Below are 12613 nucleotides of genomic sequence, written 5' to 3'. Positions count from 1 at the left end.
CTAGGTAAGGATGATCGTTTCCTAAATTTGCTTGCCTCTAGAGTTGCACCTGTTGGCAAGGATGCTCCTACCGTAACTTGGAGGTCAAAATGCAAAATCTGCAACTGGATTTCCGCTTGACAGGTCCCATTCCTAATGCTGATATTTTTTTTGTGACCTGCAACCTCAATAGGGTCAATAGTTTAGAAACAAAACCTTAAACCGGGCTCAGACGGCCCATATACAGACCACAATGCCTGGATTGACCACCGCCTAATCTGTGTCTACAAGGCTGTAAGTTCAGGATCTGTCACCTGAACTCAGTATGACTGTATTCACACCATAAAATATGCTCGTCTGAGCACGGCCTTTATGTCGACAATCAATGTTGCCTGCAGATGCTTTCTTTATAACAAATTTAGGAGGCATTAGTCTAAGCCTAGTAGACTTTTTTTAAGTGGTTTTGGGGCTAAATATTTCTACAATTAAGTTGTATTGAAAATTTTGCACTATTTGGCTTTTATGGGCTTTTTTTGGTCTGCACTTTCAACTTTGATGTGGTCTATGGTCCATAGTCAGCTAAGAGACCCCAGAAAAAGACAGATAAAAGAGCTATAAACTCTCCTATGTGAATGTAACAATAAGCTCACTGATGGATTCTCTGTTAGCTCATTCTGCACCTACGGTAGCAATGCAGTACAATGTATGAATATAAGAATAAGCTCACTGACTGATTCTCTGTTAGCTCATTATGGACCCAGTAATGCGGTACAATGTATGACTGTAAGAATACGCTCACTGACTGATTCTCTGTTAGCTCATTATGGACCTAGTAATGCAGTTCAATGTATGAATGTATGAATAAGCTCACTGACTGATTCTCTGTTAGCTCATTCTGCACCCAGTAATGAAGTACAATGTATGAATGTAAGAATAAGCTCACTGACGGATTCTCTGTTAGCTCATTCTGCACCCAGTAATGCAGTACAATGTATGAATGTAAGAATAAGCTCACTGACTGATTCTCTGTTAGCCCATTATGGACCCAGTAATGCAGTACAATGTATAAATGTAAGAATATGCTCACTGACTGATTCTCTGTTAGCTCAGTCTGCGCCCAGTAATGCAGTTCAACATAGAAGCTATTAAAGGCAAACTATGAACATTTTTTTAATGAAACCCAATTGCAAAAATTATTTTTAACGCTAAATACTGTTTTTTGCATGAGAACACGGCCGGAGACCTTTACGTGGGACCCTACCCTCTGCTAATAAGTAGAGAAAGCCAAAAAATTCCAGTAATGTGTTATTTAATTTTAGAATATGAGTTTAGTTGCGTTTTCCACATGGAATTGGATATGACTTTACAGACAAGGTAATACTGTGGGGTCATATAAGGCAAAAAGTGAATAATAGGCATAAATGAAGTGACTGTATATTGTTAAAGGGGAACACTATGATTAATACCCTTCTATTTTAACTTTCACTTAAAGAGGACCTGTCACTAGGTCAAAAGTACCAGGTTTAATTCTTTATTTTATTTCCACTGTTCCCCTGAGTATTATGGGTTTGAGGTTTTTCTTTTTTCTTTTTAAATCCACCATATGGTTCCAAAGATGTGAGCCCTTCTATTTTGTGCTAATTTTTAAGGTTTTTATCAAGGAGGCGTAGTTTACAGGATCCTCTGGGGCGTGTCTTTAGCTCTGCATTATTACCTAAGGAGACACGCCCACTTGTGAAGATGCTAAAATTTTGCATTACACAAAAAACTTTCAAATCTCTTGGAACCGTATGGTGGATTTTATAAGAAAAAAACAGAATACTCAGGGGAGCAATGGGAAAAAAAATAACAAGAGCACAAAATCAAATCAAAATTAGCCAGTTTTCTCTTGAGTATGATGGGTTTGAGTTTCTTTTTTTAAATCCTCCATATGGTTCCAGAGATGTGAGCTCTTCTTTTTTGTACTAACTTTTAAGGTTTTTACCAAGGGGATGTGGTTTACAGGATCCTCAGGGGCGTGTCTTTAGGCTGCTCTGCATTATTACTAAATGAGACACACCTTCTTGTAAAGATGATAAAAATTTGCACTACACAAAAAACATTCAAATTTCTTGGAACTGTATAGTGGATTTTATAAGAAAAAAAGCAGAAAACTCGGGAGCAATGGAAATAAAATAAAGAAAATACAAAACCAGGTCATAATTAGCCAGTTTTAACTGAGTATTATGGGTTTGAGGGTTTGTTGTTTTTTAAAATCCTCCATATGGTTCCAGATGTGAGACCTTCTATTTTGTCCTAATTTTGAAGGTTTTTTTTTTACAAAGGTGTGGTTTACATGATCCTCAGGGGCGTGTCTTTAGACAGGTCTGCATTATTATATAATAAGACACACCCCACTTGTAAAGGTGATAAAAATTTGCACTAGATAAAAAAAAAGCCTTCCAAATCTCTGAAACTGTATGGTCAATTATATAAGAAAAAGTAAAAACCAGGATACTCAGGGGAATAATGAGAATACAATAGAAAGAACATGAAATCGGGTCAAAATAAGCCAGTTTTCCCTGAGCATTATGGGTTTGAGTTTTTGTGTTTTTCTAATCCTCCATATGGTTCCAGAGATGTGCAGCCTTCTATTTTGTGCTCATTTTTACCAAGAAGGTGTGGTTTACAGATCCTCAGGGGCGTGTCTTTAGAATGCTCTGCATTATTAACTAATGAGACACTCCCAATTGTATAGATGATAAAAATTTGCACTACACAAAAAAAGTTTAAATCTCCTGAACAGTATGGTAGATTACATAAGAAAAACTAAAATCAGAGTACTCAGGGGAGCAGTGGGAATAAAATAAAGAGAACATGAAACTGGGTCAAAATTAGCCAGTTTTCCCTGAGTATTGTAGGTTTGATTTTTAAGAAAATCCTCCATATGGCTCCAGAGATGTGAGCCCTTCTATTTTGTACTAACATTTTAAGGTCATTACCAAGGAGGTGTGGTTTACAGGATCCTCTGGGGCGTGTCTTTAGACTGCTCTGCGTTATTATCAAATGAGACACACCCTCTTGTAAAGATGATAACATTTGCACTCCACAAAAAAAGTTCAAATATCTTGGAACTGTATGGTGGATTTTATAAGAAAAAAACCCAGAAAACTCAAGAGCAATGGAAATAAAATAAAGAAAACACAAAACCAGGTGAAACTTAGCCAGTTTTAACTGAGTATTATGGGTTTGAGGATTTTTTTAAATCCTCCATATGGTTCCAGATGTGAGACCTTCTATTTTGTGCTAATTTTGATGGTTTTTACAAAGGAGGTGTGGTTTACAGGATCCTCAGGGGCGTGTCTTTAGACTGGCCTGCATTATCTAATATAGCACACCCTTCTTGTAAAGGTGATAAAAATTTGCACTACAAAAAAAACTTCTATATTTCTGAAACTGTATGCTGGATTGTTTAAGAAAACCTAAAACCAGAATACCTCGGTGAGCTATGGGAATAAAAAAAGAACACGAAACTGGGTCAAAATTAGTTAGTTTTTGGTTTTATTTTTTTCCTGTTGCTCCTCTGAGTGTCCTGATTTCTTTTTTTTTTTAATAAAATCTGTCATATGGTTTGACGGGTTTGAAAGTTTTTTCTGTAGTGCAAAATTTTATCATCTTCACAAGGAAACATGTCTCATCTGGTAATAAGAGAATGTATTGGTCTGCACTCAGTCCACAATAGGAGGTACTGGAGGAGTAGGATGCCATCCCAATACCAATGTAAATAGTAATCATTTTTATGGTATTTACTAATGAGTCGTGGTTTACGGGATCCTCGGGGGTGTGTCTTTAGGCTGCATTATCAGCTAGTAAATAGTAAATCCACCGCACTCACAAATGTTAATGATGAGGATCAGTTTATTCATGTGTATGACACAAAGAAAGCAACAATGTAATGCTTAGTTTAGAAAAAACAAAAAGTGATGTTTCGACCCGTCCTGTCTCTAGTCATAGACTAGAGGAAGGGTATAGAATAGAATAGACCAAGCACAGGAATGGGAATAGCCGGTGCCCTCACCCTGAGGAATTCTTATCTGTGGTCTTTCAACCTGATCAATAGTTTGTAACAGTTTTGTAAGACTGAATGTGTTGCCGTTACGAAATGTTGGCGTTTAGGTACCAAGTTTTATATAACAGACCACACAGGCACTTGATGACATACACTACAAAGTTTGGTTCACATGTGTAGTAGCCTCTAATGGCATGGGATTTGCCAGTATATGGATGTACTACATGGGATGCAATATGCACTGGGTGCTATGGGTGGGGGCAATATGCCCTGGTTGCTAGGGGTGGGAACAATATGTCCTGGGTGCTAGGGGTGGGAGCAATATGTCCTGAGTGCTAGGATGGGAGCAATATATCCTGGGTGCTAGGGGTGGGAGCAATATCCCCTGGGTACTGGGTTGGGAGCAATATTCACTGGGTGCAAGGGGAGGGAGCAATATGCACTGGGTGCTAGGGGTGGGAGCAATATGCCCTGGATACTGGGGTGGGATCAATATGCACAGGGTACTAGGGTGGGAGCAATATGTCCTGGGTGCTAGGGGTGGGAGCAATATGCCCTGGGTGCTAGTGGTGGGAGCAATATATCCTGGGTGCTAGGGGTGGGAGCAATATATCCTGAGTGCTAGGGGTGGGAGCAATATATCCTGGGTGCTAGGGGTGGGAGCAATATGTCCTGAGTACTAGAGGTGGTAACAATATGCCCTGTGTGCTAGGAGTGGGAGCAATATGCCCTGGTTGCTAAGAGTGGGAGCAATATGCCCTGGTTGCTAAGAGTGGGAGCAATATGCCCTGGTTGCTAAGAGTGGGAGCAATATGCCCTGGTTGCTAGGAGTGGGAGCAATATGCCCTGGTTGCTAAGAGTGGGAGCAATATGCCCTGGTTGCTAAGAGTGGGAGCAATATGCCCTGGGTGCTAGGAGTGGGAGCAATATGCCCTGGTTGCTAGGAGTGGGAGCAATATGTCCTGGGTGCTAAGAGTGGGAGCAATATGCCCTGGTTGCTAAGAGTGGGAGCAATATGCCCTGGTTGCTAAGAGTGGGAGCAATATGCCCTGGTTGCTAGGAGTGGGAGCAATATGCCCTGGTTGCTAAGAGTGGGAGCAATATGCCCTGGGTGCTAGGAGTGGGAGCAATATGCCCTGGTTGCTAGGAGTGGGAGCAATATGTCCTGGGTGCTAGGATGGGAGCAATATATCCTGGGTGCTAGGGGTGGGAGAAATATGTTCTGGGTGTTAGGGGTGGGAGCAATATGCCCTGGTTGCTAGGGATGGGAGCAAAATATCCTGGGTGCTAGGGGTGGGAGCAATATTTAGATACAGAGGAAGGAAAGTAGATTGAACCTTTCCCTTGAATTAAGCTATGGCTCGGTGTGACCCCACTGCATCAACATGGCGTGATGTGACTTGTTGTTCGCCAGGAAGGCTGAGACCCGCATTTCCAGATCCAGCATCCTTCCATCCATTCTAATGGACAAAGTCTAAGCATTTATGTCCTTGGGAACACCCCATAAGGACCAATCCACCCAGACACACTCTGTGTGGGTTGGGTTTGGCTAAACACCACCCTTGAGGAGAGAGAAAGTAACTGCTGGCATGAATGTATTTTTTTTTTCTTTTAGGATTTTTTTTTGGTTTGTTTTTTTTACAAAACATTTTTATTTTTATGATTAAGTTGTATTTTATGTGTTAACCATTATAGAGTGATTTTATCTTTTTTACCTGCCTATGATCTAACAATAATTTACCGGCATAGACATAGTACTTTGTGACACATATTAGCAAAGCATTATCAGTAATTGCTGTGTATGAATGTATCTGTTGACTGCACAAATGATACAAAACAAGAGGTTTTAGAAGTCAATGAAAACGCCTAGGAGAAAACAAGCCGAGAACAACAAGCGAGCCGTCAGGGGAAAAGGAACAGCTGTCGCTTTAATTCCTGGTAGATTGAATAAGCTTTAAGATTTATTAACTCTCATTTGGATAGAAGCAGTAAACCTGCAGTTATTGCTACTTAACTCATTAATTCTCTTTACTCATTAAATAGTAAGGGAGTATTCATTTTTTTCACTACTTTTTCCTACCCTTCGCCATATAACATAATTCTTTAAAACAAAACCTTTTTGAATATACTTGCATTGGATGTATAGCTTCTATGACCTTCTATCAGCAGGGATCACATAGTATTGGATTGTTATGCAGATTCTTCTTCCACCTCTGATACTTCCTTTTCCGGCACAAAAATCAGACCAAACAAAACGAAGTTGTCACTGGTCTCCTGATGGTGGGTGTAAATGTGGCGCCCTGGACAAGCCAGGTCGTCACAGAACAACATCAACACACCCCCCACCCCGGTTAGGCACACCAAAGCCAAACACAAAATCCTTGTTGCCTTCCTCCAGGGGCTGATGCCCACACCAGGGGGTGGGCCAGGCGGTTGGTCCCGCCCACCGAGGAGTTCACAGTCCTGGAGGCGGGAAAAGGAAAGGTTCGGAGTTGAGTAGTGAAAGTGAGAGGACGTAAAGTGGTAGTGGAGCAGACAGAAAGCGGTCCGGGTGTGTGGCCCGGACGTTATAGCAAGGCTGGCAGACGGTGGTGACTGTCTGCAGGAGAGGCCGATTGGAGTGAGCTGTAAGGAGCGTGGACGGGCTGTGGCCCGGCGGTGGCCCGGCGGTACCGGACCGGTGAACAAAGAGAAGCCAGCACCATCCGGCAGGGCTTACGGACCCCGACAAGGCTAGGAGTCGCCGTTGAAATTGTCAAATCCGCTAGCGAAGGGAACCTCCGGGGTTTCTCAGCAGTCAAGTCCCGATAGAAGGCGACAGCTCAAACCGTGAAGGGAAACACAGTCACCGCCAAGGCTAAAGTTCCCAGGGCCAGAGCCTGCTGGCAAAAGGGGCTCCTTCAGCACCCATCCAAGCTGGGGAGCGGGTTACCGGTGGGAACCTATTGGAACCGTACACACTACACAGGTGCAGGGAAAGGCAGTCCCCATCAACCTGCCGGGAGGAGAAACACCGCAGCCGTCTTTGGGACCCGTCCATCCAGCCGTTTGTTTTACCAGAGACTGTGTATTCGTTACTGGCTGAGTGAGTACCACCGTGTTGTGCGGCACAGCGCTGCCCCCGCGACCCTGCACCTCACCAGGCCCCGTAATCCGCCTGCCACCATCATCCCTACCCCATCACCAGGCCCCGGGACAACCAACCCCCTACCCACGGAGGGGAGAACCAACATCCAAGCTGCTCCCTGTCATTGCTCCCGGGATCCCCGTCCAGAGCAGCGGTGGTGTCACCAATCTCACCACAACCGTGGGTGGCGTCACGGACAATATCCCTAAACCCAAACCACCCCCTTTCACTCACGGGCGAGGAACGCCGCTCGAGTCCCAGGGATCCGGCCCACCGCTCGAGCCACCACCGAGCAGCAGCAGCCGGACCCGAGCAGTGGGTGAGCGCAACGTCCCCTCCTCCGCCCGCGACAACTTGGCGTCACGAACAGGATCTTACCGCTCTGCCGTCTGGTAGAGGTGCGCCTTGTGACCGCCGGAGGTGTTCGGCCGAAAATTTGGAGAAGCCGCCATCTTGGGCGCGAAAAATCCCCGCTCAAGCGTCTCCTCGAGCAGTGGAGGCGCGAAGGCCTAAACCCCGCCCCTATAGAGGAGGAGCCGGAAAAAGACTAAGGGGGACGGAGCTGCTGGAGGAGCGGTGGTTGCAGCCGAATGTAACTAGCGCTGCAGCATGCAGGGACGCCAGGACTCTGCTGAAACACGTTCCTGGATCCAGAAGCAAGATGTGCCAGGAGCTCCCGGCCCAAGTCCACTTCATGCTGGCGAAGTGGACGTCAGAGATGAAGGGCCTGGCCGCAACCGTTTGGGCATCCGAAGTGGAGGTGGTCTCAGAGGAGCGGTTAAGCGACCCACGCCCCTATGTCCCCGAGGGATCAGTCGATACGGCTGAGGGGCCCGTCCTGCTGCCATCCACCACGCTACCTCCCTCACTGCCCATGCCCGCGGCCAACGCCCGACCGACCCGTTACCCCTGCCACCGGTAGCGGAGCCCGCAGCGTCTGTGGGAGAGGGCCCAGACCTGCGGCCCCTGGGCCTTACCTTTACCACTGCCAGTCCCTGTTGGGACCCTACGGCAAGTCTCCGTTGGGACCCTACAGTTTTGTTTGTGGTAGTCCGTTGGCTACGAAGCACTGTTGTCCCCGTAGGGACTGTCTGCAACCGTTGCGTAAGGAACTACTTACGGACAAGCCCGAGAACTTGCAGGGCAACCACAAACTTGGTGGCATGTAAATAAAATTGTTGTTGGCTTGAAACCGTAACCGCCTCCGGAGAGGCAGATTGGAGGAAGGGCCCGCAGTGGAGTAGGCTGGGGCCCAGCCACCACCGGAACCGATGGCGATCCTCCGGGGGGTTCAAGGGTTCCCCATGGACGTGGGTCCCCTGAAAGGGACAGAACCCGCTCGGGCAACTTGGTGCTGGACTGGGGTCAAGGGGTGCTGCCCATTTGCTTAGGGGCAGCATCAGGGTCAGATTGCTTGGGTGGGAGAGAGCGGAAGCCGTAACTGTTATTTACAAACATGTTGGTAACGTTTAAAGTAATGTGCCTCCCGATGGGGAAGAGTGAAAAGTATGCTTATGTTTGTTACATGTTTTACCGTTTTTATCTTTTCAGTTGTGAAAATAAAACCGGTGATGGACAGGCAGCCCGCGGACGGTCTGCATTTTACTAAGGGGGAATGTGGTGCCCTGGACAAGCCAGGTCATCACAGAACAACACCAACACACCCCACACCCCGGTTAGGCACACCAAAGCCAAACACAAAATCCTTGTTGCCTTCCTCCAGGGGCTGATGTCCACACCAGGGGGTGGGCCAGGCGGTTGGTCCCGCCCACCGATGAGTCCACAGTCCTGGAGGCGAGAAAAGGAAAGGTTCGGAGTTGAGTAGTGAAAGTGAGAGGATGTAAAGTGGTAGTGGAGCAGACAGAAAGCGGTCCGGGTGTGTGGCCCGGACGTTACAGCAAGGTTGGCAGACAGTGGTGACCGTCTGCAGGAAAGGCCGATTGGAGTGAGCCGTAAGGACCGTGGACGGGCGGTGGCCCGGCGGTACCGGACCGGTGAACAAAGAGAAGCCAGCACCATCCGGCAGGGCTTACGGACCCCGACAAGGCTAGGAGTCGCCGTTGAAATTGTCAAATCCGTTAGCGAAGGGAACCTCCGGGGTTTCCCAGCAGTCAAGTCCCGATAGAAGGCGACAGCTCAAACCGTGAAGGGAAACACAGTCACCACCAAGGCTAAAGTTCCCAGGGCCAGAGCCTGCGGGCAAAAGGGGCTCCTTCAGCACCCATCCAAGCTGGGGAGCGGGTTACCGGTGGGAACCCATTGGAACCGTACACACTACACAGGTGCAGGGAAAGGCAGTCACCATCAACCTGCCGGGAGGAGAAACACCGCAGCCGTCTGTGGGACCCGTCCATCCAGCCGTTTGTTTTACCGGAGACTGTGTATTCGTTACTGGCTGAGTGAGTACCACCGTGCCGTGCGGCTCAGCGCTGCCACCGCGACCCTGCACCTCACCTGGTCCAGGTCCCGTAATCCGCCTGCCACCATCATCCTTACCCCATCACCGGGCCCCGGGACAACCAACCCCCTACCCACGGAGGGGAGAACCAACATCCAAGCTGCTCCCTGTCATCGCTCCCGGGATCCCCGTCCAGAGCAGCGGTGGTGTCACCAATCTCACCACAACCGTGGGTGGCGTCACGGACAATATCCCTAAACCCAAACCACCCCCTTTCACTCACGGGCGAGGAACGCCGCTCGAGTCCCCGGGATCCGGCCCACCGCTCGAGCCACCACCGAGCAGCAGCAGCAGCCGGACCCGAGCAGTGGGTGAGCGCAGCGTCCCCTCCTCCGCCCGCGACATAAACGTTTTGGAATGAATCACGATTAGTTTGCCTCACAACCTGAACTGACAGTTTCATTCAGCAGTAACAGCAGAGGCTGACACCTTTGCCTTTGAAATGCAGCTTGCAGCACTTCACTAGCAAAGGGTTTAGGTAATTCAATCAATGATGTGGACAGCTAAAAAGTGCCAAAGTTTGCACCTCGGCTTCACTCACCTCTACACAGAGGTAACCCTTCACTGGTTACCCACACAAAATGTCAACAGCCACCCTCCAAAATATTAAGGGTTTACTTTTGGTAGTTAATTTTCCACCCCCATAGTAACCTTACAAACCTTGCTTAGCAAAGCAGTTGAGCCACTTCCTTACTACTTGTTTCTCTGCATTATTCCTCCTCTGAAGCCCCCCCATATCAGAACCCACCTTTAGGAACTCTTCTAAGCTTCTAAGTGCTTAGTTTAGTACACGGGATCTTTACTTGTGTTATATGTCCACCACTCTATATAAGGAGGCTAGGCAAAGTAAACATGAGTTCTTTGGAAATTTAAAGGATTAAATCAGGGCACACTTAACCAACATCTTCTATACATGAGGTGATATAACAGTTTCCAGCAAGCACACTGCTATATAACACTTGTTCCAGGCAGTAGTAGATGGAAGGCTTTAGTAATCTTCACACAGGGCTTTCAGAGTAACATATATCACAGTCTGTTCACAGATTATCTTCTCTCCTTACACAGAGTCTTTGTCCTTACAATGTGGGTACCCAGAGCAGAACACTGTACCTTGTCATGCAGTGAGTTGAGGGGGAGGGGTATTTTCTGTACTGGTCACTTCTCTCCTATATACTTCTGTTGCACGAAGTTTGCTTTTGAAGTGTCCTGACTATTCTCCACTCCTGACAGTCTCTTTCCTGCACTAGCTGACATCTGTAGTTTGACTTTTTTCAGGATACATACACTACACTTTTTCAGCACTGCTCTTCTTTTCAGAGAGACAAACAGACACTTCTTTCCTTTTGCAGAGGCAGATACACACTCCCTGCTTCTTAGCATCACCTGGGTCATTGCTGGACACTTCCTGTTAGCTGCTGAGGTCTAAACTCCCCAGTTGCTGGATGATTTTAGCTTATCTGTGCAGTTCCTACTTGTCACACTTGACATATGGCTTCCCCACTCTTGCTCGCTTCCTGACCGCAGCTCTCTCTATATATTCATCTACAGAAGCTCTCAACAATTCTCATATTTGCTATATCTTGCCTTGTCATTTCCATATTATAAATTATTTTCTTTACTGTACATATATTTATTTTTTATATTATTTTTTTGCAGAACAGTGAAAAATAAAAACACAATGAACTCCAAATGGACGTATTATGTCTCATTCCTCTGCTTCCTATTATTCAACGTGCTGAGCTTCACATCTAGCATTCTACCACCGGCAGGACTCTCCATTGGTTCTACTGCCAATGACAATGACATGATCAATAGATCTAATTCTTCCCTTGAGGTTGTCCATGTTGATCAAAAGCAAAATGGTACATCCATAGTTGGCCACCTCATCACCAATGAGTCCTCCAGTGCAGATGTCCTCCTCAATAAGTTCAACGCCTCTCCAGATTCCAAAGTGAGCGGTAACCCCTTTAACGACGAAGATGACGACCTCAATATCTTTACCAATTTAACCTCTGCTGAAAACCGGACAATATTAAAACTGATCAACAACTCAACGCATTATAAAATATGGCAACACCTCTTGAACATCCCAAACTATGTAATCTGTCATTTTTATCAAGGGGATGGCTACATAAAAAAAGGTAAGAAGCCATGATTATCCACTCGCAGCGGTAATGGGTCCTCTCTCTTGTAGAGTATAATCTCTTATGGTCAGCAGGGTCCTCTCTCTTTCCTTTAGAGGGTAAGCTTTTATGGTCATCATATGTGGGTTATAGTCAGGTGAGATGCCGTGATATCATATGTGAGCTATAATCAGATGAGATGCCATGACATCATAGGTGAGTTACAGTCAGGTGAGATGCCATGACATCATATGAGGGTTATAGTCAGGTAAAACACCATAACATCATATGAGGGTTATAGTCAGGTGACATGCTGTGACATCATAAATTGGTTATAGTCAGATGAGATGCTGTGACATCATATATGGGTTATAGTCAGATGAGATGCTGTGACATCATAAGTGAGTTAGTTAGGTGAAATGCCATGTTATCATATGAAGGTGATAGTCATATGAGATATCATGACATCACATGTGGGATATAGTGATGTGAGATGCCATAACATCATAGGTGGGTTATAGTCAGGTGAGATGCCATGACATCATAGGTGGCTATAGTCAGGTGACATGCCCTGACATTGTATAAGGGTTATAGTCAGGTGCAATGTCATGACATCATATGTGGTTATAGTCAGGTGAGATGCCATGACATTGTGACGCCCTGACCTATCAGGTCGTCACAAGGGGGCCGTGCAACCTGCCCTTGTGCATGGTACCCGCTCCTCCTTGGTTACGGGTCCTGACCATTTGGTGTTGCTAACAACAGGTGTACAAAAATCCTGAGGAACATTCTGCACCACACCCACCAAACACCCATTGGGCAGCCTGAGGGGAATAGGGCCACCCAGATGGAGGGATGGTAGAAGGAGGGCAGAGATG

This window comes from Anomaloglossus baeobatrachus, chromosome 11 (assembly GCF_048569485.1).
Source record: "Anomaloglossus baeobatrachus isolate aAnoBae1 chromosome 11, aAnoBae1.hap1, whole genome shotgun sequence".
Lineage (NCBI taxonomy): Eukaryota > Metazoa > Chordata > Amphibia > Anura > Aromobatidae > Anomaloglossus > Anomaloglossus baeobatrachus.
The sequence above is the reverse complement of the archived record's forward strand: the minus strand, read 5'-3'. Positions refer to the sequence as shown.